The sequence below is a fragment of the Equus caballus genome, chromosome 4 (assembly GCF_041296265.1).
Source record: "Equus caballus isolate H_3958 breed thoroughbred chromosome 4, TB-T2T, whole genome shotgun sequence".
Lineage (NCBI taxonomy): Eukaryota > Metazoa > Chordata > Mammalia > Perissodactyla > Equidae > Equus > Equus caballus.
The window spans coordinates 109,853,146-109,878,450 of record NC_091687.1 but is presented as its reverse complement, the minus strand read 5'-3'; the positions used below and the strand labels follow the sequence as shown (position 1 = coordinate 109,878,450).

The window sequence follows — 25,305 nt, the reverse complement described above, 5'->3', positions numbered from 1 at the left end:
AGACTCCTGGCTCCTGGAACTGTGAGACGATAAATTTCTCTTGTTCTAAGACGTCCAGTTTTTGCTACTTTGTTACAGCAGCCCCAGGAACCTAATACACCAAATCTGATCCTGGGCCCTGGTTAGAAATACAAACCATCCTAGCAAATAAGAGAACCTGGAAGTGGAGCCCCACAATCTGTGTTTCACCCACTCCGCAAGGCGACTCTGGTGGGTTCTAACGTTGTAGCACCGCTGAGTATTGTTAATGGTTTGTACAGTATTCTTCACTCATAGAATATAGTTCCTTCAAGTCATGCAAATACACTGAGGACGATTTAAACTTTTGTGAACAGTGGTCAGAACTCAGTTGATGTAGAAATAACAGCGTCTAGCCACATCATGAATTACAAGGAAGTTATGCTAAGAGCACCCACCCACAAATAGGTGACTCATATTCAGTGATTTTCAGAGCATCAGGTCCCAAACATGATAAATTCAAGTATTCCTTAGTCATTTGTCTTTCATCAAAATGTTTCATTTTTTATACTTGATGAACTCTACTTTGTACTCTATTTAGAGTAGGTGTGAGTTGTGACATGTTCCTAGTTCTCTCCAGAATGAGCTTGTGGGATGGACGTGCCGTAATGGGGGGTGGGGGCTATTAAACACTTCATCCAGGGTCTCATCAAGCCATAACAGAAGATTGCAACATAATCTCCCCTCCTGCCCAACTCTTCATTTGAGTGAGAGGGTCTGTCAATCACCAAAGATTTTCTATGCTGTCTTCACCAGAGAAGGGCCTACTGCCATCCATTTCAATGGCACTAAGTCTGGAATTAAGACACAGCTTTCATTCTGAAAACCACTGGTAGGAATATGAAGTCAGCATCCATCTCCCCAAAAACTATAGAAATAAAAGCTGGGTTCCCTCTGTAAGTCAGCCTCACGATGAACATCCCCTGTTGTTTTCTAATTATCCACCTGACGTCAAGTACCATCGTCCCATCCTCCTCCCCGTCCTGTGACCTCAGACCTAGGAGAGTCACTCGGGAAGAGCTCCCAGATGGAAGGTGGTTTTCGGTGAGTTCCACGGCTCCTCAGTCCCCGTGTATCCCTAAGGCCCTCCTTCCTCCTGCTTCTGATTCTAGATGATGCCCTTGTTCACCATTATTCATCTGGAGATGTAGCCATCGCCTTGCCTGCCTCTACAATCCCCCGTCTGAGACGGCTGTCCACTTGCAGGACAGACCGCTCCCTGGGTCTCTGAGCACGGCTGCTTGGCCTTCTTCCCGCCTCTCCTGCCTGATGGTGCGTGTTCATGGACAATCTCAAGATTATGTGTTCAGTTTCTGACTCACCGTTTTCTCTTAACCTTTACACTATTGACCTGCCCTTGCCATTGGTTTATATTTATCCACTGGCCACTAATCCACACGACACAAGCCCCACTGATATCCTCAAGATGGTGCTTTCACAGTTCACTGTGGTGTCCACAGCTTCTCATACGTTAAAGTGGGATTCATCCTTAAAATGGAAAATGTTAGCTACACATTCAGCCCTGAGCATTTTCCTGGGTGGGAGGAAGGGGGCCAGTGTTTCTCTCACATCACGGAGGACAAGAAGCCCATGGGACCTTGCACCTATGCAGATTAACAGGTTTCTTCTTGGGGCGCACTGATTCCCTACATCAGGGCCGGGGCCAAGGCGTCTGTGCTCCTAACTAGGGCCCCACTCATTTTTATCATCCATGCGCAGGGCAGCCAGTGTTCTCCCGCGTGCCCGCCACCTGGACAATGGCGGGAGCTGGCCCTGGGGTCTGAGACCTCTTCCCTCCGTCTGTGCTCCTAGGTTCTTTCTTCTCCAGGTCTTCTTTGAATAAACTTTTTCTCGGTTTATTTCTAGACCAATTTTTAAAATGTAAATGCCTTGGGCTAAGTCCCATGCCCCGTGCATTTACCTCAATAAAATGCTACACACAGTTTTAACTTGATAAATTGGTAGGGAAAAAATCCCTATTGATATTTTCAGAGCTCAAAAAATTTCCTTAATAGTTTTATGTTGCTGTTGTTTGTTGTTTTCCTGAATGGTGGGTGTGTGTTTGTGTGTAAAAATGCTCCCAGCTGCTTTTTTTTTCCTGGGCAGATCCAAAGTGATACATACCTTTCTATTATTTAAAATATCACATTACGGTCAAAGAGTACAAACTTCTAGTTATATGATGAATAAGTTCTGGGGAGCTACTATACAGCACAGCGATTCTAGTTAATAATATTGTATTTTATACTTGAAAGTTGCTAGAGAGTAGATGTTAAATGTTCTTACCATAAAAAAGAGATCGCAATTACGTGACATGATACAGGTGTTAGCTAACCAGCCAGTGGTAATCATTTTGCAACATATGAAAGTATCAAATCTACAGGTCATACACCTTAAATTTACACAATGTTCTATGTTAATTATATCTCAATAAAGCTGGAAAAATAAAATAAACTATCACATTAAGGGTCTTTCAGGTTACCTGACAGAGGCAAGAAGTTACTGGCAGAGCAGCTCTCCAGCCCCTCCCAGTGGCACAGTGGAGGCCAGAAATGAAAAGCACACCAGTGATCACCCAGGGAGTAGTCTGTTTCCAGCACAGTCATGGACAAGGTTTCGGGGCCCAGCAATGTGAAGAGGAATATTCCCGGGGCGTATTTTCAGAAGCAGCCGGCCTCTCCATGCAGAGGCTGATCCCCCGGGTCTTCCAACAGCCCCCCTGCGCCAAATGAAAAGACGGGGGCTGGGGATTTTCTGCGCAGGGTTATATAGGCTCCTGAACACGAAAGCCACATCTCAGAAAGGAAAGGACGAGAGCAGAGAGGCCCACGCTGAAGAGTCAGTGCCACCCGTAACAGAATACAAGGAGACAGATCCGACTGGCCCACAGAAGTATGTTCTCTCAGTCACACTGACTGAGAGAACTGAAAACTGACCATCTGTGTCAGAGACCCAGTATTGTGTATCCAAGGTTGTTTTAGCTGAACATTTATGGCTCTTCATGCACAGAGTTCCTTGTAACATATCTCTTCATGGGTAAGAAAGACAATTAATTAGATAGATAAGAGTGACCTGAGAAGATTCTAGAAAGCAACAGGTAAAAATCGGCTACGAGAGACCTCTGACATCGTGGCCCTAGCTGAAACTTCAGCCTGCACAGGCCACACCTGGATAAGAACACTTCATAACCCCCGCAGACACACCTCCTTAGAGCTTGTTTGCTCATTTTCATGACACTGTTAAAAGTTTCATTCTCATTCGGGTTTCTATGTTTGCCACGCCCATCTTTCTAGGTGTCAAGGGCGGTCGTATTTGTGCTTCCTCCCTGTCTCCCTGTCTGAGATGGCTTCTGTTTCCCCCAGGATTCCATTTCTGGAATATCCCCCATCCTCAGCCTCTCTCCTCTGCTTATATCTCAGAGGCCTTTCCTATAACTTTTCAGTAGCAAAGTAGACCTCAAAGCCTCTGAAACAGACAGCTCCTGGTGACGAGCCCACGCATGGCAGGAGGAGAGGGGACTGTTTAGGAGAGTCTCTTTCTTCCTCTGATTCCAGCTTGTTTTCCATCCTCTTGGCTGCCTCCTTCTGGAAGAATCAAGCCATGCAAGCAACAGGCTAGGACTTGTGTCATCAGCACTGGGAGTGATTCCAGGAAATCTCGTGGGTCTCATCCAACTAGGCACCATGCACACCACACCTGGAGGTCTGGAATATCCTGCAACAATTCCGGGCTGAAGTAGAAGCTGCAGATAAACCAGGTGATCAGATACAACCAGAGGTCTCCCTACATTTCCAGGATAACTAAGTCGGCGTGTGTGATTACCCTCACAACCAGGCTCTCTGATAACTCCTTGATCCGGAATTACCAAACATAACGTCATTGTTACCATATCATTTATGACCCAAATAGGCACAGAGAAAGTGGAGCGATCAATAATTATGTTGGGAAAACAGGCGAAAACTGTCTGGAACAATCCATTCCAGACAAACCAGGATACATGGTCTCCCTCATTACGGTTGCTTTGTGAGTGATCCCACTGGCTGGCAGAATAATAAATGATTTTCTCAGTTTAACTAGGAGAAGGCACTTAGTAAAAGAAGCAATTCCACAAGGAACTGGTAAATGAGTCCAAAAACAGACAGAATGAGGGAGGGCAGGATGATGTGTTGAGCACATCGTTAAGAAGGAACCACAAAGCCGTCTTCGCATGCTTAGGTCCTTACACTCCATGGCACCTCCCTCTTTCCCAGCCTCGATGCGGAGTCCCATGTCAGTGTCAGATGGCACTGTTTGCTGGCAGGTGTTATGGGTCTAATGTGAGGCAAGTGGCGGGGGCTCTGGAGCTGAGACGGAAGGTGCTGATAGAGGAACAGTGAGCACCAGCTGGGAAGAGAAAACTTGACGACGGGGCCTGGAAAGACCATTTTTCATCAGTCAGAAGAGCTAAGGTTTAGAAAGCGCGTATTGAAACAAATGTTGGAAAACTGGTTACACATGGTGTTAGATCAACTTATAAAAACCTCCGAGGGTTTTAACCCACATCATAGACATACCACAGACACATTCTCAGCAGGCTCCCAAATCATGTCATAGTTGCTAGAGAAGCTTAAAAGATCAAATACACAACTTCCCAGATAGGAAAGAAAACAATTAGATACACGAAAACCATTTTTTAAAAATTCAGGTCCAGAGTTGACTATCCTTGGGAAAAAAAGAACTCTTGAAAACGGAGGAGTGATAGGGTGGAGTGAGGTTTCAATTCTCAGTCCTAAAAATAGATTTTATTTTCTTCTATGAATGCTCCTACATTTCATAGAGTCTTAGAATATTTCAAAGCATAGGGCATTCTAAAGAAAAAGCCGGGTGATCTTAAAATGGCATTTATTTGATTTACTGCGAGTTGTCTGTCCTTGTGGATAGAGGAATTCACCGAAACGATATGGGGAAGTACTATCTGGTATTTGGCTCAATCATTCGTGTGAAGACACAACTATGCAAATGAAGGTGTGGAACTAAGTATAAAGAAACGGAGGAGAGTGCTCTCTCTAATTGCTGATGGTACAACAATGACTGCTTTTAACACCATAGAGAAGATTCTACAGGCAGTGTCAAAAGGAGAAAAAAACTCATTCAGAGTAAACGCATCCTTGAAATTATTCTTGCAATGCAGAGGGAGCAAGCGCAGCTTACTTGCATCATTAAGACGGTTTCCAAGCCTCCCATCCTAATTGGAAATTCTGTGCGTGGTGAAATTTTGTGTTCTACACAAAAGGGCTCTAAATAGATCTTCTGGTTTTGACAATTTCAAAAACATCTGAGGAATCACAGTGAGTTTTGCCTTTGATACGAATTTTAAACCAGGGTTAGAAGAAAGGGAGGTGGCATTTTAATGCGTGGGGTTCAGACGCTGCATGATTATGATGAGACTGACATCAAAAAGTGATCAGTCAAGACTGACTACATCTGCCATATGCTTAAGGTCCTCTAATGAGCGTTTAAGGAAGAATCCTTCCATATTTGGACTGCGTTGCTGAATTCAGTATAGCTTTTCCCGGAGCTAAAAATACTGATGCTAATTAGCTAGCACAGCTCTTCAGGACTCAGCAGACAGCAACTCAAGGCTGTTCTAAGAGCTGGGATCTGGAGCAGAGCTTTTCAAGGTGTGGTCCACAGACCACTTACTTGCATCAGAATCATCCAGTGTGCTTGTTAAAAATACAGACTCCTGGGGCCAGCCCGGTGGCATAATGGTTAAGTTCATGTGCTCCACTTTGGCGGCCCGGGGTTTGCGGGTTCAGATCCCAGGCACAGAGCTACCCATGGCTCATCAGGCCACGCTGTGGCAACATGCCACATACAAAACAGAAGAAGTTTGGCACAGATGTTAGCTCAGGGCCAATCTTCCTCACCAAAAAAAAAAAGCAGGCAGATTTATGAGCCCACCCCAGATTTACTGCAGCAGAATTTTTGAGGCTTAGAATCTGCATTTAAAAAATTAATTAATTTTATTGAGGTTATGATAGTTTACAACCATGTGAAATTTCAGTTGTACATTCTTATTTGTCAGTCATATTGTAGGTGCACCACTTCACCCTTTGTGCCCACCCTCCACCCCCGTTTCCTCTGGTAACCACTAACCTGTTCTCTTTGTCCATGTGTCTGTTTATCTTCCACATATGAATGGAGTCATACAGAGTTTGTCTTCCTCTATCTGGCTTATTTCCCTTAACATAATACCCTCAAGGTCCATCGGCGTTGTTGTGAATGAGATGATTCTATCCTTTTTTATGGCTGAGTAGTATTCCATTGTGTCTATATACCATATCTTCTTTATCCAGTCATCAGTCGATGGGCACTTAGGTTGCTTCCACATCTTGGCTATTGTGAATAACGCTGCAGTGAACATAGGGGTGCATGGGTCTCTTTGAATTGCTGACTTCAACCTCTTTGGATAGATACCCAGTCGTGCGATGGCTGGCACACGTGGTATTTCTATTCTTATTTTTTTTTTTAAAGATTGGCACCTGGCTAACAACTGTTGCCAATCTCTTTTTTCGTTTTTTTCTGCTTTATCTCCCCAAGCCCCCCCCACCCCCCGCCCCCGGTACATAGTTGTATATCTTAGTTGCAGGTCCTTCTAGTTGTGGGATGTGGGACGCCGCCTCAACGTGGCCTGACGAGTGGTGCCATGTCCGCACCCAGGATCCGAACCCTGGGCTGCCTGTAGTGGAGCATGCAAACTTAACCACTCAGCCACAGAGCCAGCCCCACTATTCTTAATTTTTTGAGAAATCTCCATACTGTTTTCCATAGTGGCTGCACCAGTTTGCATTCCCACCAGCGGTGTATGAGGGTTCCTTTTTCTCCACAACCTCTCTAACACTTGTTAGTTTCTATTTTGGTTATTTTTGCCATTCTAACAGGCATAAGGTGATATCTTAGTGTGGTTTTTTTTTTTTTTTTAAAGATTTTTTTTTATTTTTTCCATTTTCTCCCCAAAGCCCCCCAGTACATAGTTGTATATTCTTCGTTGTGGGTTCTTCTAGTTGTGGCATGTGGGACGCTGCCTCAGCGTGGTCTGATGAGCAGTGCCATGTCCGCGCCCAGGATTCGAACCAACGAAACACTGGGCCGCCTGCAGCGGAGCGCGCGAACTTAACCACTCGGCCACGGGGCCAGCCCCATCTTAGTGTGGTTTTGATTTGCATTTCCCTGATGATCAGCGATGATGAACATCTTTTCATGTGCCTATTGGCCATCCTTATATCTTCTTTGGAGAATTGTCTGTTCATGTCCTCTGCCCATTTTTTGATTGGGTTCTTTGATTTTTTGTTGTTGAGTTATGTGACTTCTTTATATATTATGGAGATTAACCCTTTGTCAGATATATGACTTGCAAATATATATTTCCAATTAGTGGGGGTTTTTTTGTTTCAATCCTGTTTTCCTTTGCCTTGTAGAAGCTCTTTCGTCTGATGAAGTGCCATTTGTTTATTCTTTCTATTGTTTCCCTTGTCTGAGAAGACATGGTGTCTGAAAAGATCCTTTTAAGACTGATGTCAAAGAGTGTACTGTCTATCTTTTCTTCCAGAAGTCTCATGGATTCAGGTCTTACCTTTAAGTCTTTGATCCATTTTGAGTTTATTTTTGTGAATGGCATAAAAGAATGGTCTATTTTCCTTTTTTTACATGTGACTGTCCAGTTTACCCAACACCATTTCTTGAAGAGACTTTCTTTTCTCCATTGTATGTTCTCAGCTCCTTTGTCGAAGATTAGCTGTCCATAGATGTGTGGTTTTATTTCTGGGCTTTCAATTCTGTTCCATTAATCTCTGTGCCTATTTTTGTACCAGTACCATGCTGTTTTGAATACTATAGCTTTGTAGTATATTTTGCAGTCATGGATTATGATGCCTCCAGCTTTGTTCTTTTTGCTCAGGATTGGTTTAGCAATTTGGGGTCTTTTCTTGTCCCATGTGAATTTTAGGATTCTTTGTTCTATTTCTGTGAAGAATGTCATTGCGATTCTGATTGGTATTGTGTTGAATCTGCATATTGCTTTAGGTAGTATGGACATTTTAACTATGTTTATTCTTCCAACTCACGTGCATGGAAACTCTTTCCATCTCTTTATGTCAAAATCAGTTTCTTTCAGTAAAGTCGTAGTTTTCATTGTTGTATAGGTCTTTCACTTTCTTGGTTAAATTTATTCCAATATATTTTATTAGTTTTGTTGAGATTGTGAATGGGATTGTGTTCTTGAGTTCTCTTTCTGTGGTTCGTTAGAGTATAGAAATGCTACTGATTTATGTAAGTTGATTTCGTATCCTGCAACGTTGCTGTAATTGTTAATTACCTCTAGTAGCTTTCTGATGGATTTTTTTAGGGTTTTCTATATATAAGATCATGTTGTCTGTAAACAGCAAGAGTTCCACTTCTTCATTGTCTATTTGGATTCCTTTTATTTCTTTTTCCTGCCTAATCTTTCTGGCCAAAACCTCCAGTACTATGTTGAATAAGAGTGGTGAGAGTGGGTACCCTTGTCTTGTTCCTGTTCTCAGAGGGATGGCTTTCAGTTTTTCCCCATTGAGTATGATGGTGGCTGTGGGTTTGTCATATATGGGCTCTATTATGTTGAGGTACTTTCCTTATATATACCCATTTTATCACAAATGTATATTGGATCTTGTCAAATGCTTTCTCTGTGTCAGTTGAGATGATCATGTGGTTTTTGTTTCTCATTTCGTTCATGTAGTGTATCACATTGATTGACTTGCAGATGTTGAACCATCCCTGTGTCCCTGGTATAAATCCCACTTGATCATGGTGTATGATCTTTTTAATGTATTGCTGTATTCAGCTTGCCAATATTTTGTTGAGGATTTTTGCATCTATGTTCATCAGTGATATTGGCCTGTAGTTCTCCTTCTTTGTGTTGTCCTTGCCTGGTTTGGGGATCAGGGTGATGTTGGCCTCATAGAATGTGTTGGGAAGTGCTCAATCTTCCTCAATTTTCTGGAGTAGTTTGAGAAGGATAGCTATTAAATCTTCTTTGAATGTTTGGTAAAATTCTCCAGAGAAGCTGTCTGGTCCTGGACTTTTATTTTTAGGGTGGTTTTTCATTACTGGTTCAATCTCTTTACTTGTGATTGGTCTATTCAGATTCTCTATTTTTTCCTGATTCAGTTTTGGGAGGTTGTAAGAGTGTAAGAATTTATCCATTTCTTCTAGGTTGTCCAATTTGTTGGCATATAGTTTTTCATAGTATTCTCTTATAATCTTTTGTATTTCTGTGGTATCCATTGTGATTTCTCCTCTTTTATTTCTGATTTTATTTATTTGGGTCTTCTCTCTTTTTTTCTTAGTAAGCCTGGGTAAGGGTTTCTCAATTTTGTTTATTTTCTTGAAGAACCAGCTCTTTGTTTCGCTGATCTTTTTTACTGTCTTTTTTGTTTTGATTTCATTTATTTCTGTTCTAATTTTTATTATTTCTCTCCTTCTACTGACTTTGGGCTTTGTTTGTTCTTCTTTTTCTAATTCTGTTAAGAGTAGTTTGAGATTTTTCTTGTTTATTGAGGTGAGCCTGTATTACAATGAATTTCCCTCTTAGGATAGTTTTGCTGGATCCCAAATGAGTTGGTGGGGTGTGTTTTCATTTTCATTTGTTTTCAGAAAATATTTGATTTCTCCTTTGATTTCTTCAGTGATTCATTGGTCGTTCAGTAGCATGTTGTTTAATCTCCACATCTTTGCCCATTTCCCCGCTTTATTCTTGCAATTGATTTCTAGTTTCCTAGCATTATGGTCTGAAAAGATGCTTAATATTATTTCAATACTCTTAAATTTGTGGAGGCTTGCTTTGTTACCCAACATATGGTCTGTCCTTGAGAATGTTCCATGGGCACTTGAGAAGAACGTGTAACCTGCTGTTTTTGGATGGGGTGTTCTATATATATCTATTAAGTCCATTTGGTCTAATTTTTCATTTAATCCTAGAATTTCCTTGTTGATCTTCTGTCTGGATGATCTATCCATGGGTGTCAGTTGGGTGTTGAGGTCCCCTACTATTATTGTATTATTGTTGATATCTCCTTTTAGTTTCTTAATAGTTGCTTTACGTACTTTGGTGCTCCTGTGTTGGGTGCATATACGTTTATAAGTGTTATGTCTTCTTGGTGGAGTGTCCCTTTTATCATTACAAACTGCCCCTCTTTGTCCCTCTTTACCTGTTTTGCCTTGAAGTATACTTTGTCTGATATAAGTATGGTGACACCTGCTTTCTTACATTCACTATTAGCTTGGAGTATCATCTTCCATCCCTTCCCTCTGAGTCTGTGTTTGTGTTTGGGGCCGAGGTGTGTTTCCTGGAGGCAGCATGTTGTTGGGTCTTGTTTTTTAATCCATCCTGCCACTCTGTGTCTTTTGATTGGAGAATACAATCCATTTACATTTAGAGTGATTATTGAAATGTGGGGGCCTAATGCTGCCATTTAATTGCTCACTTCCCATTCTCCTGCATTTCCTTTGTTTCTCATCCCATGTATTTCGGACTACCAATTCAGTTAGGTAGTTTTCTATGTTGGTTTTCTTAGGTTTTCTCCTTATTTGTAACTTGTGTCTCTATTCTAATCATTTGTTTAATGGGTACCATGTGGTTTGTATAAAATATCTCATAGATGAGATAGTCCATTTTCTGATAGCCTCTTATTTCCTTAGACTAAGTCAGTTCCATCCCTTTTCTCTTCCCCTTCTAAGGTGTTATTGTCACATCTTTTTTTTTCTTCTTGTGTTGTTAGTTTGTGGTTAAAATGACAAGATTATATTTATTCTTAGTGTTTACCTTCCCTTTATCTTTAATGTTATATTTAAGCATTGGCTAACTTGTTCTGCTGGAGAGCTGCAATTTTCTGATTTTGTCTTTCTACTTATGTCCTTTGCTCAGGGTTTTGTGACCCCTTTCCTTTTTTTTTTCAGGTATGAGGGCTTCCTGAGCATTTCTTGTAGAGGAGGTCTTGTGGTGATGAACTCCCTTAACTTTTGTTTATCTGGGAAGGTTTTTATTTCTCCATCATATTTGAAGGATATTTTCACTGGATAGAGTATTCTTGGCTGAAAGTTTTCATCTTTCAGAATTTTGAATATATCATTCCACTTACTCCTAGCCTGTCCATGTGAGCATCCTCCATTGATCAATTAATGTTCATTTAGTTGTAGTTCGAAGGGGGAGAGACAAAGAAAACCGCTCCCTCTGCCATGTGGCTGATGTCTGCAGGAGCCAGAATCCGCATTTTGACAAAGCTGGGCAGACACTTTAACAAGAGGTCCCAGGCCAGCACACCAACGAGTGAGAACCACTGTCCAAGGTACCCGGTTTGCCAACCTGGCTCCACTCAGAACTACCTGGAGCCTTTTAAAAAGTACTGATGCTCAGGTCCCAAGAGCAGAGAATCTGACTTACCAGATTATTGTCAAGAGATTCTAAGGTGCGGTGGGTACACATGACCCATTTTCTAAGTATAACTCTCAGTGTTATTGTATACTTTCATATCCGTATGCATAGACACACACAAAATGCAGGACTGAGCCTGGCCGCTGGGGGCTCTCTTCTGCCAATTTCATCACCCAAAGTCATTGGGGCTCTTCTAAGAGTTTCTAGTTGCAGCACCATAAACTTCCCTGTCCCCTCATCAACCATAGTCCAGATCTCAGGTAGTGCAGGGCAGTGTGGGGCAGTGTAGGGCAGGGTGGGGCAAGGTAGGGCAGTGTAAGGTAGGGTGGGGCAGTGTAGGGCAGTGTAAGGTAGGGTGGGGCAGTGTGGGGCTGTGTAGGGCAGGGTGGGGCAGTGTGGGGCAGGTTTTCCACAAGCCTGTTCACACATCGCTGGTGGCAGCAGAGGTACTGAGCAAATATTCTTTTCATGATCATAACTCTACTTGTTTTCATATACAATCAAAGGATAGAAATAGCCCCTCAAAACTGAATTTCACTGAAATTATTGCTTGGGACAAAGCGACAAGAGGTAAGAGTATTAGGTTCCAGCTGATCTGAAGACAGTAGTAAATAAACAGTAGGTGGCGGGTGATATGCTTTTGGATCATACACATGGAGGGCCAGTGCCCCAGGCGTGAGAAGTCCTGGGGTAAGGAGGAGCAGCAGTGACAGGGTTAACCTCTCAGCTGGGTCACTCACGGTTGTGCAACCTTCGGCAAATGACAACAGGCTCTGAGCCTCAGTTTCCTCATCTATGAAATGGGGATAATGACAGAACTCAGCTTACATGCTTGGAGTCAACATGCGACGATGCAGATGAAGCATTTATGAGGGAGCAGGCTAACGGAGTTCTCAACACTCAACACAGTAAGAGCGGCACATGGAAGTCGCCCCCATCGGGGAGTCTGGAGGCGGGGCTGTAGCCCTGTCTCGGTGACAGCGCGGCTCTGAACACGCCAACAACTCTCTGGGTTTCAGTTTCCACACCAGCAAAAGGTAAGGGTTCTATAAAAATATTCTGAGTCAAATCAGACGATGTCTAAGGTTCTCCTTGGCACTAGGATTTTGAAATTCTAGAGGAATCTGTGGTGCAACAACATAAAGGGAGAACTACGTATGAGAAGGAACCGTTGTGAGGATGCAGGAAGGATGCAGAATGTAGCTCGCTGCAAGGAGGCTGGTGGCCCTGAGACCTCACTCTGAATATCTCCATTCAGCCCCTCAGTGAAGCCTGTTCTCACCCCAGGGAACCTCTGCTGTGCGCCCTCAGGGAGGGGAAAGGGCACATGGCCCTGGAAAAGTCCAACAGGGCCAAAGAAACAGTGTTGGCCTTTTTGATCTGTGAGAAAAGTGAATATGCTCTTTCCCATAGGCTATAGTTCCAGAATGATCCAGCTCTGGAAACCTCTAGCAGGTCTCCTACAGCCACCTGAGAGAAAGAGCTGGAGAGCGCAGCCAACCGAGCCCTAGAACCAGGAAGAGAGGCTGAGTCCTGCCCCCACCACGTGCGTCCTGGCCCTCAGCTCCCATTGCTTGCCTCTCGACAGTCAGTCCCTCAGTTAGGTCAGTCCCTCTCCCTTCTTTCCTTAAGTCACTGGGGGCCAGTTCTCTCCACTATGAAAAACAGCATGACGGGTGCGAATTACCTGAAGAGGCTTTATCCTCCTTGGTTTCCAAGCATTCTTAAACTTTGTCTCTTCCCCCAACTGTCTTCTGTTAGCCCGGACCCCAGAGTTTCTCTTTAGTCTCCTGACTGAGACCCATTCACTGTTTCCCGAGCGGAGGGCTTTGGAGCGGGCCTTCCCTTCTTTGTACACTAATAAATACTCAAGAAGCCTTTACCTTTTATATTTATTCACTTAATTATCTGCCGACACACACACCTGTCCATCCATCCAACCCATGTTCTCTGACAGTCGCCAACAGGCAGGTGTGTGGTAGGTGGTGAAGCCCACTGCTACCTCTCATGGGTTGTCAGAGAGAAACTAGAGCCCAGTGACCGATCCAGTGATGGTCATCAAGTCTCACCTGAGACAGCCTGTCATTCCTGACCATCCGATTCAACACGTTCCCACAATCAGATGGCACAACCCTGCAGTTTCGTTGTTACGCATAAGATGGAGACGGTAGCAGCATGAGAACAGTGGACACCACAATTTCAGGATCCTCAACCACACAAGGCAACAATGACCAACAACACATTTTGTAGTCCCAAAGAAAATGCCTCCGTGTCCAGCATGTGCCATGGGGTGGAGTGAGACCCATGCAGGAACAGTAAAGAGCCTGCCTCCTGCCCCTCTGTCCTCACCGCTGGGTTTGTTCTCTGTTCCAGATACAAAGTGCTGATCCTCTGAACAAACCCCAGGCTCGGTAAGCATGGGCTGCACGTCATGGGCTAAGTCAGCGAGCCCCCATCAAAACCAAATGAAACACACCCTACCGGAGACGCATCAATGTGCAGCAAACACATAACAGGAATTTGGTGTTGGGAGTGATGGTGTGACATGGGCAGCTGCCTGGAGATACGAAGACCATTCCATGAGCTCCAATTTGAAGCTGTGTTTTTTCTTTGCTGAAAGCTATAGATTGTAACTTTGTGAAATGATATTTTTAAGAAGACCAAATTAGGGAATTTATGTGTTTGCTTCCTTTGAATGTATGGAATCCTTAATCTAGCATCCATTCTAGAATCTTCTCTGTCACTGCGGTTGCCTCAAAGTGCACAATTACTGCTCTTCAGGTAGGTAGAGACTGAGTTTCATCTGTTTGCACTTATTTCTTCTCTTATTTGTATTTACTCTGTTTACTAGTTGAACCCAGTTCTCGATAAAAGAATCATCTTATGTTTAGAGGAAGTGGTTATCTGGCGCCTCCTGGGGGCTCACTCATGCCCCAGTCATAACCAAGCAATGCCCCCCCACCCTCCCCGCCAAGTTTCCTTCCCTTCCAAATCCTCAACCCACTGTGCTGGCATTTTCAGACTACTTCTAAGGCTGTTTCGGATCCCCGCCTCTTTCAAGTCAAAAATACAGACAGACTTTGGAACTTTCTAAGCTCACGGTTTCACGGAGAATTGTCAGTGTTCACAGCAGACAGTATTAATTTTGTATGACACTCAGAGCATTAGATTCAGTTGTCAGAAATGCAGATCCCTAAGTCTTACCCCAGACCTGCCGATTCAGGGTCTCAGGGGCTTGAACTGCCCAGTCGCTTCACCAACAACTGCCCACGAAGTCTTTTACACTCCTAAACGTTTAGAGCCACGGGTTGATAGGGTACCAGCCGGACTGAGTTTCTGGAGGTGCAAACTCGAGGCCTACAGTCAGAGCTGCTCCTGGTGACGCGAAGACGTGGCACCCTGTGAAACGTGTGAGGTTGCCATGGCACAGGGATGCTGGGCTTTCCAGTGGGGTGACTGGCACTGAGAAAGCCAAATCCAGGGCCCCTGGGTGTGGCTGTGTCTAAAGCATACCAGGAAGCAGGCGGCCTGCACCTCTTTCTAAAATCTCCTTGGGAAGAAGATTCTCAGTTCAGTTTTAAACTGAAGGGGAAACACTACGTTAAGTGGAAGAAGCCAGACGCAGAAGGACAAACAGTATTTGATCCTGTCTATATGAGGTGGCTGAAATGGGCAGATCCACAGACAGTGAAAGCAGAACAGAGGTCACCACGGCGCAGAAGGAGGGAGAAACAGGGGAGGTATTGTTTAATGGGCATAGAGTTTCTGTTGGGGACGATGAAAAAGTTTTGGGCATAGATAGTGGTGATGGGCACACAGCATTGCGTATGCGCTTAATGCCACTGGATTATACACTTGCAAGTGGTTACAATGATAAATACTATATATATTTACCACAACAACAAACAACTGGAAGGAGAAAATGGATTATAATATTTAAAATTCCATCATGTAATCAATAACAGTCATTTAGAAAGAAATTTGAACGCAATCTGTGATGAGTAGTAAATCTAAGAGGAAAGGGGTTTTAGTATTCATGGGAGTAGGTATATGAGGTAAGATTTCGACTCCAAAGTTGTCTGTTTGTTTTTCCTGTTAGTGATTGCACATTTACTGGCCATTCACAGGATATGTATAATTGCTACAGTCATAGTGTTGAGAGGGCCCTTACGGATTATCCGCCCAACTTCTCATTTTACAAGTGAAGAAGCTGTTTGGCTCTGGTCTCTGGTCCCAGAAATCTATTAATGACAAAGATGGGCAAGAACCCAGGTCTCCTGAGGTCCAGTCCAAATGCCTCCCTGCAAACTTGGCTGTACAGGAAAATCGAGATGCCCCGAGGAAACGCAAGCTTTAAATTCTGACCAGTGATCTCCTGCCGAAGTGGGGCCTCCAGTTGACCAGCGCCAGGACAGACCCCACTCCATGAAAACCCTCCACCCAGGGTCTCCCCGCGGATTTGCCCAGGTAAAATCCACCACCGCCCATGAGGGAAGCAAATTATTATCCTCATGCCACGGATGAGGAAACTGGGTCTAAGGAATTTGACTCATGCAAAGTTTGCACGTTGACATGGAGACTGGGAGACAACACTGGACACGCTTCACCCAGTTTGCAATTTCTGGTCAAGGGCAAATCCTCAATAACCGTCTAATAGAAATGACTTGGAGTAGTTAAGGCCCTCTCTCTTCCCTTTGCTCTGTTAGCTAATAAAAGTGCTCTAGGCGGTTAATGCTGACATGTCAGAAGCTTCAATTAAATGAAACATTAACATTTTACGTCTGCTCCCAGGAGAATTTAACTTGAAGTTTCTACTGATTGTCTTGCTGCTAACATTAATTTAAGTACATGCAATAAAAGAACCCCCAAATAGTTCAGAATAACATGTTTTTCAAGGAAGGGTAGGATAACTTTGTCAGAGAAAAGAAAACAGAGCTATAAAACCCAATAAACCATTGAAAACAAGGCACAGGACTCTGTCTTGAGTGTAAACGTGTTTTACTCCCACCTGAGTTCTGCCTGGAAAAGCTTCAGCACATTTGCTAGAGAAGAAAACGTACAAACAGAATGGAACACCACTCTCCTGCCTCCTACCTCTAAACATCATTGGCTAAGCCCATTATCACTTAACTAAGACTTAGACTCCGACTCTTCCCATAATTAAACTAACTCGAAAAACAGGAAAACTATAAATAGAACAAAACCAGTTAAAGAAGCTGAACAATACAAGCATACCCTACGGCAGCCCTGTTTATTTGAAGAGAGGGGGAAGGAGCGAGGAGAGTAGAGGACCAGGGGCCACATAGACATGGTGGATCAAGAAGGAAGACCAGCAGACAAGAAAGATGATAGGAAAAGGGAGAAAAGAGAAAGGAAGGAGAGCAGTATGGATGAAGGAGTGCCGTGGATGGGCAAGGCGGATGGAGAAGTGCCAGGGATGGGCAACGTAAATGGACAGATGCTGCAGACAGGCCAGGTGGGATGCGAAGATGCCAGGATGGGCAAGGTTGAGAGGTGCTAAGGATAGGCCAGGTGGGATGGAGAGGTGCTAGGGATAGGCAAGCTGGATGGAGAAGTACCACAGATGAGCACGGTGGATGGAGAGGGAGGCAGGAGGGTGCCTGCAGCTGAGGAGTAGCTTTGAAGAGGCCAAGTTAACAGAAAGTATGTGTAAAGAACAGAAATGGTTTCCTACTCAGTCCACTGCACCTGGAGAATGGATGCGGGGCGTGACTGGCCCTTGCTCCTTTCCCTCTGCTAACGGAGGTCCTCCAGCCTCAGCATGTGTTTGACGTTCTAGATTAAGGTAGAAGGTTTGGGGGAGGGGCTGCCCAGTCTTTACAATTTTTGGAAGATAAATAACATATAATACATGTTATGATCAATTAGAGGCTTAATTTGATAGGCAGCACATAAAACAATGAGTCAGGAATATAAGGTTCTAGACAGAGTTTTGCTGTAAGTTGCCTTGTTACCCTAAATATGCTTCTGACCATTGGAGCCACTTGCTTCATCTATCAAATAAGGTTTACAATAACCGCAGTCCTGAACTCCCTGGTTTATGGACGGTGCAAAACAAAACAACATTCAAATACAATTTAAAAAGTAAGTATCACTACACACATATCAGAACAGCTAAAATACAAAATGACGACAAGACGGAATGTTAGTGAGGATGTGGAGAAACTGAGTCACTCTTACATTGCTGGTGGGAACGTAAAATGGTGCTTCCTCTCTGGAAAACAATGGGAATTTCTTCAAAAACAAATCACCCCATTACCATAGGATCCAGCAACTGAATTATTAGATTTTTATCCCAGAGAAATAAAAACTTATGTTCACACAAATCTGTACATGAATGATCACACTAGTTTTGTTTGTAATAGCCAAAAACTGGAATGACCCACATGTCCATCCATGGATGAACGATGACACTGTTAGATCCATACCATGGAACAATATACAGCCACAGATAGGACAAACTGTTGATACACGAGACAACTTGGATGGATCTAAGGGAATGATGCTAAGTGGAAACGCCAATCTTAAAAGGTTACATACTCTGTGATTCCGTTTATACAACATTCTTGAAATGACAAAATTACAGAGATGGACACTAGATTAATGGTTGCCAAGGGATAGGAAGGGTTAGAGGAAGGGTGGTGGTTGTGGTATAAAAGGGTCCTTGTGATGGAACTGTTTTGTATCTTAATTGTGATGATGTCACGAGAATCTACACATATGGTAAGACAGCACAGAACTAAGTATGCATGTGCACACACACATACACACACACACGAATACCAACAAAACTGGGAACATCTGAATAAGATCAATGTCAATGTCCTGGTTGTGATATTACACTATAGTTTTTCAAGATGTCATTATTAGGGGAAACCGGGCAAAATGTATAAGGAATCTTTCTGTATTATTCCTTACAATTACACGTGAATCTACAATTATCTCAAAATAAAATGTTTAATTTTAAAAAGTAAATATCACATGCAAGATAAAGCAGCGGTGGTCTTACCAGAAGTGGCATTGTTAGCAACAAGGACACCTTTTATTGGTGAAGAACGCCTAACTGAGTGGTGGCAAAAATTAGCTTCTCTAAGATGTTTGTGAGAGATAAGGAAGCAAGAAAAATTTCTAGAACCAAGAGACAGATGATCTCTCATGAATACCCAAAGAGGTACAGGAGATAATTTTTTTTGGTGAGGGGCGGCCACAAATATTTACTGAGCCCCTATTTTGTGTAAAGTGCTCCTCTCAACATTGGACATCATAAAATAAGATTCCTTCTGCCCTTATCTAGCTCCCAAGCTAGTGAGGGAAAGAGGTGTGTGTGTGTAAAAAGGAATATCATTTATCCGGGCTAACACATGTCTTCTATCAAAAAGATTCTGCCTTATCTAGCCATGGTGCAGTTAGAACTATTCATTGTAACAAGATTTACAAGACGTGTGTGAGTCAGAAGTCAGGAAGTAACAAATAGTTTTGGCCACCACAGCTATCATTAGGCGCTCTGCATAGTTAACTGCATGGAACCATCTACGATCTAATAATGGATACAGATTCATCTCAGGCAAGTTACCAGATAGGCTCCTAGCATAGTAAATGAATTTAACAGGCAACCAGCTTGGGTTGAAAATACCATGCAGAGTCAAAATCTGAAGAAACTGCAGAAAAGATGACTCAGCATCAATTTCTGACAAGGGTGAGAGGTTGGGAGTTGGAAATTACCATCCAATAAGAAGAAGCCCAATGCCACAGAAGCCGCTTGGGTTCAAGCTAAGAAAGGATGTGACAGATGGGTGACTAAGAGTGAGAAATCAGTGTGAACTCTGGGAAAATGAGACCCTAATAGAATTTTCCAGAGAAGGGCAAATAGAAGCAAGTGCGTGTGCGCACACACACGCACAACACTGCACAGATACACATAATATAAAAAAATGATTAGAATAGATTTTACTTAGGTTTCAATATAACACTAATGCAACACTAATGCAAGATCTCAATATCAAAGATCAAATGGCGGCTAGAGAAGCAATATGCCATTGCAGAAGACAAAGAGGAGCTTTTCAGTTGAACAGGAGACATTTGCTGCAAGAAATGACAAACCTACTGTCAGAAGTTGGCAAGTGCAAGAGGTAGAGGATTCAATTTTCAGCCCAACTTCCCCATCCCTCGTCCCTAGAGGCATCCTTTCTTTGTACCCCACATAACACCAGGTATTTTATCCCCTCAAGGTCTTTACTCATTTCCGTCTCCTCACCTGAAATGCCTTCCCATCTACATTTGTGGACTGGATAAATTCTCCTCCTTTCTCAAGTCTCAATTTCAAGTCTGTCTTTTGGGTGAAGCCCTTTGGATCACATCAGCCTATAAGGCTTTTTGTTGACTCTAAAGGGTAGCAGTTAATATTGGCACCACTCATTTCATATTCATTTCATTTTCATTTCATTAACAGACATTTCATCGCTTCAGTTGGACCATGTGCCAGTAAAATCAGAGACAGGACTTTTCTTTCTTTCTATTCCAGGGGCAGAGATTGTCTATTTTATCCACTAGTGTGTACCCAGCATCTAACACACCACCTACAACATGAATGTTGCTCAATAAATACCTGTTAAGCAAAGAAATAAACGAATGAATAGATCAACTTGAGTATTCTATGGCGATATCTGATTGTGGAAGACAAAGGTCAAGACAGACACTTTTGTTTCCAAAGAGAATGTAAAAAGCAGTAATAATTTCTGGAAAAAGGCCAGGGTGAAAGGAACCAAAGGATTTACTGAAAGTAAAGATCAATTCCAGAACAGGAATATGTAACTTGGAATCCATTACACGGAGTATTGTATTACTTACAATAATTACATGGAGACTAGATAAGACATAGAGGTAAAGTAGGAATGACTTGGGAAGACAAGGGCAGGAAGTAAGACCAGGAAAGAGGCTGTGGACACGGGCCAGTAAGACAAGGATGTGTGTTCTGTGCTGACTGTGAACAGATTGCCATGCTGTGTGCTGAAGTGTGTGCTAGTGTGGGCATACACGTGTGCATGCATATGTGTGTGTGCCTGTGTGCATGCTCACATGTGTGTGCATGCATCTAAGTATGTGCATACGTGTGTGTTCACAGAGAGTGATATAGAAACGCTAGAAGAGGTACCAAAGGTGCCTGAGAGCCCAGGGGAATGTATTCTATCCCACGTACAGCAGAGGAAACAAACACACTTTTATAAACAAACGAGAGCGCTGAGTTCAGACCAAAACCCAGTGGCAATAAAGCAAATCTTGTAGTGAACAGAGTAGGTCTGCATCCTAGATGTGACCCTTTCCTTGAGGAAATGCTCTGTGCAAAATGAGTAAGAGTGCACCAGCAGAGGGGGACGTCATGTGGGGGCTCACTTACAGGGACAGTATGAAGAGTGAAGATGCCCCCGGGTTCCCGCAAGGTGGTATATTAGGTGGACAGAGAACACCCTCCCACTAAGTGCACACAGATACAACATCAGGAAGCTTTTTGACGATACGTGATACATAAAACTTGAAATAAGGGAAACCTCCAGATGCCAGAAATGAAGGTAAAAGTTTGTGATGAGAACACTGAGTTCCAACGTAAGCCTGGCAGCTGATGGGGTGTCAGGCCTGAATATAGGCTTAGGGTTGGGGTCTGAGATTTTAATGTCCTCATGGGGGCGAGGTGGGTATTTTGGGCCCTGATGGGGTCATGGGCTGAAACGGTGGACCCCTTAATAAAGCCAGTACTCACACATGGATTAACTTTTCTTGAAAATGGGACTAGAAAATGTTATCCACCAGCCCTGAAAAGGGGCAATACAGTTTTCTGTCAAGCCAGGGCTCTGTGTGGGGTGGGGTGGGACTGAGGGTTTCCTTGTGTGAACCTGGAACCATAGGCCGCCACCCGAGCACATAGAGATTCTGTGTTTGCACCATGTGGTTGTCAGGGAGAAATTAACATAAACACAGTCGGGGAAAGTGAAAACTCCTGTAGCACAGGCAAAGTCACACACAAACCACTTCATAGGGTCACCTTGACAATGAAGACCCCACAGCCAAACACTCCCACTTGAGAAGAGCTCTCAATAAAAAGTGAAAAGCTGTAAAAAATAAAGCGCCCTGAAGGTGAGCAGAATAAATGAAAGAATCTGCACCATCCACCCAAAAAGTTTTTAAAGAGTCAAACAGTATTTCTAGATATTAGAAAACAGATATCCTCTGAAATAAAAAACTTAATGGACCCATTATGCAACAGATTAAACATAATTGAAATGAAATTAATGAGCTGGCATACAGATTACAGCAATGTGTGTACAATACAGCATAGAGAAACAATGAGATAGAAATAAACATTAAAGGACACATAAGATAGAATAAGAAGGTCGAATGCACACAGAAGCATTCTAGAAGGAAAGAAAAGAATACAACGTATTTTCTTTGAATAAAGAGAAGATGCTAAGAATTTGTTTAGACTTAAAACACGGTTCCTCAAGTGGAGAAGTATAATCAGTCAGGAGCAGTATAAATAAAAATAAATCCCCATATGTATAAATCAGAGTGAAAATGCAAGACGTGCGTGAAAGCTATCAGGAAAAAAGACAGATTTCCTACAGAAGAACAAGGGTTAGATTATATGCAGAATCACTAACAGCAACAGAGAGGCTAGAAGAAAATGGATTCTCATCTTCAGAAATGGAAGAAAAAAACAACCTAAAATTTTAGCTAAAGTATTATCTATATGATGGCCAGACAGAGAAGTGAAGTAGTTTATTGCCACAGACTTTCACTGAGAAGACAACTGAAGGAAATCGAACTCAGAAAAGAGTGAGATGCAGCTGCAAATGGTGAGCAAGAGATGACTAAATATGTTGGTCAAGCCAACCAGGCTGTATGGAGCGATAGTGATTATGACGACTCATCGGAGAGGGTTAGACAAGTTGGAATTGAAACAGTACGTAGCAATAACATGTGAAATGGGTGCAGGGATGATTGTAGAGAAAACAGCAATGAAGAATATTTGATCAATCCTAGAAAATGCAATGAAAGAGGACGAGGGCAACAAGGAAAAAGCATGGTATGTAGAAAAACAAAATGCGACTTTAGGAATAGTTGACATTCATCAATAATCACTGTAATCAAGCCAGGGAACCATTTTTGAGCCCTACTTCAATGGTCAGAAATTCATTCATTGTTATGAAACTTGACCAAGCTGGAGACCTCTGAAGTCTCAAGGGAACCTAAAATTTATCTCAGACAGAGGACACGCTCAGAATTGCAACACATTTGGAATCAATAACAGAAAGCTAAGAGTAAAAACAAGCATATATTTGGAAACTAAATAATACACAAGCAAAAAATTATAATGTAGCTTATGAAACATTTAGAATTGAATGGTAATAAATGCTCCATATCAAGATTTGTGGATGCAGCTAAAATAAAAGAGGCAAATTCGCACTCACTCTCTCCTAGATAAAAGATAAGATTGAGATTAGTGCTAAGATTCCCTGTCAAAACTTTAAAAAATAGAGTAAGTGCAAACATACTAGAAAGAAGGAAACAGTACAATAAGAGTAGAAATTGAGAGAGGAAAAAAAGATAAAAAGAGAAAACATAAACCAAAAGCACAGGTCTTTGAAAATAACGCAAATATGCCAGATTATGTCAAAATCAATCAAGATCAAAACAGAAAAGGAATGAACAAATTAGGAGTGAAAACAAGGAGTAACTCCAGGGGCCGGCTCCGTGGCTGAGTGGTTAAGTTCACGTGCTCCACTGCGGCGGCCCAGGGTTCGGATCCTGGGCGCAGACATGGCACCACTCGTCAGGCCACGCTGAGGCGGCGTCCCACACCCCACAACTAGAAGGACCTGCAACTAAGATATACAACTGTGTACAGGGGAGGATTTGGGGGCATAAAGCAGGGGAAAAAAAAATAAAAGATTGGCTACAGTTGTTAGCCCAGGTGCCAATCTTTGAGAAAAAAAAAAAAGAGTAACTCCATGAGAAAAATATCAGACAAAAAGATATGAACAACCTATAATAATTTTGAAAACAAATGTAATTGATGATTTTCTAAACACATATTAGAACTGACTCAGGAAGAAATATACCTGAATGGAACCATAACCATTGAAGGAACTGAAACAGTGGTTTAAAAAGAATTAATGAACCATAACAGCAGCAAGCCCTAATGGAATAAATACTGTGCTTAAATAACTGATGAAAAATAAAAACAGAAAAAGCCCCTCAAAACACAATCACCAATGAGTATTTTTTTAAAAATTCATATCCAAATAAGGTATCTCAGGAATGTAATACTATTTAGTTTAACACTTGGAATTTTATTTACTAATGGATTAAACAAAAAGAAAAAAATGTGACCAGCTCTTATGTATAGAATCATAAATCCTTTGAAAATCCAACACCTATTTATAATTCAAAAATAAAGAAATGAAAATTAGGGATAGAAGAAATCTTTATCAATCTTCTAAAGAGCAGCTACCAAAAGCATACAGGAAATCACACGTACTGATAAAAAGATAGAAATGTTCACTTCACATTAAGAAGAGGACAAGAAAGCAAGATCTATGGTTCTAGACTGACATCGGACTGGAAGTAGCAGCCAATGCAGTAAGGCAACAACCACCCAACCAACAACACGTGTAAGGTGGAGGCGAAAGAGCACAGTCTTGGCGTGCAGACGTCTAAAGAGAACACCCAGGAGACGCCAGCAAACGGAACTCAAAGACGAAACTGGTAACATCACTGTACACCAGATTCACATTAAAGAGCCATTAGCATTTCTATTCATTGTAACAATCAATGTAAAGTGCGATTAAAAAGAAATAACTGATTTACACTATTTAAAAATTATATAGAGGGGCCGGCCCAGTGGCGCAGCAGTTACGTTTGCATGTCCTGCTTTGGTGGCCTGGGGTTTGCTGGTTCGGATCCCGGGTGTGGACCTACCCACCGCTTGTCCAGCCATGCTGTGGCAGGTATCCCACATATAAAGTAGAGGAAGATGGGCACGGATGTTAGCTCAGGGCCAGCCTTCCTCAGCAAAAAGAGGAGGATGTTAGCTCAGGGCTAATTTTCCTCAAAAAAATTTATATAGAAATAATTATTCTAAAATATATTTGACATTTGTGGTGAATATCATAAAATTGTATTGGAAGACTTGAAGGACCTCCCCACGTTGCTATGTGCCATATTCCAGGACGGGGTAATTCAATACTGTAAGTTGTCAATTCCCTCCAAAGCAATACCTCAATTCAATATAATTTCCATAACAATACCAATAGGGATCCTAACGGACCTTGCAAGCTGATCCCTGATGCCTATGGAGGAGTTCCAAACGGATTTCTGATTCGTATGGAAGAGTAGTGGGAAAATAACAGCCAACGCAACTTTTAAAAACAAGAATTAAAAGAAGAGACTGACCACATCAGGTACAAAGATCAATCATAAAGTTATAGTAAGTGAAATGTCTGGAATTGTGCGAGGACAGATAAATAGAGCAGAGGTGAAAGAAAACAACAAATCATCATAAATGGCATTGGTAAATGACCACTATTGCAATAAAAACTACCAGGAAGTGATGGAACAATTTAACGAATTATGATAAAAATGGATTATTCACGTAGGAGAAATAAAAAGATCCTTTCTTCACAGTATAAATAAAAATACTTTGCAAAAGATTATAGACATAAACAAAATGTATAATTTTTAGGAGAAGGATATATTGGAATTTTAAAATTTTAAATAAACTTTTAAGTCGAAGGATAACACATGCAGAAAAAGTGCACAAATCA

General features: G+C 42.3%; 1 protein-coding gene across 6 annotated transcripts in view; it reads right to left on the bottom strand.

The window, feature by feature from the left end:
* Nucleotides 1-25,305, bottom strand: part of DPP6 (dipeptidyl peptidase like 6) — a 986,698-nt gene that overhangs the window by 232,833 nt on the left and 728,560 nt on the right. The gene's annotated exons all lie outside the window — the stretch shown is intronic.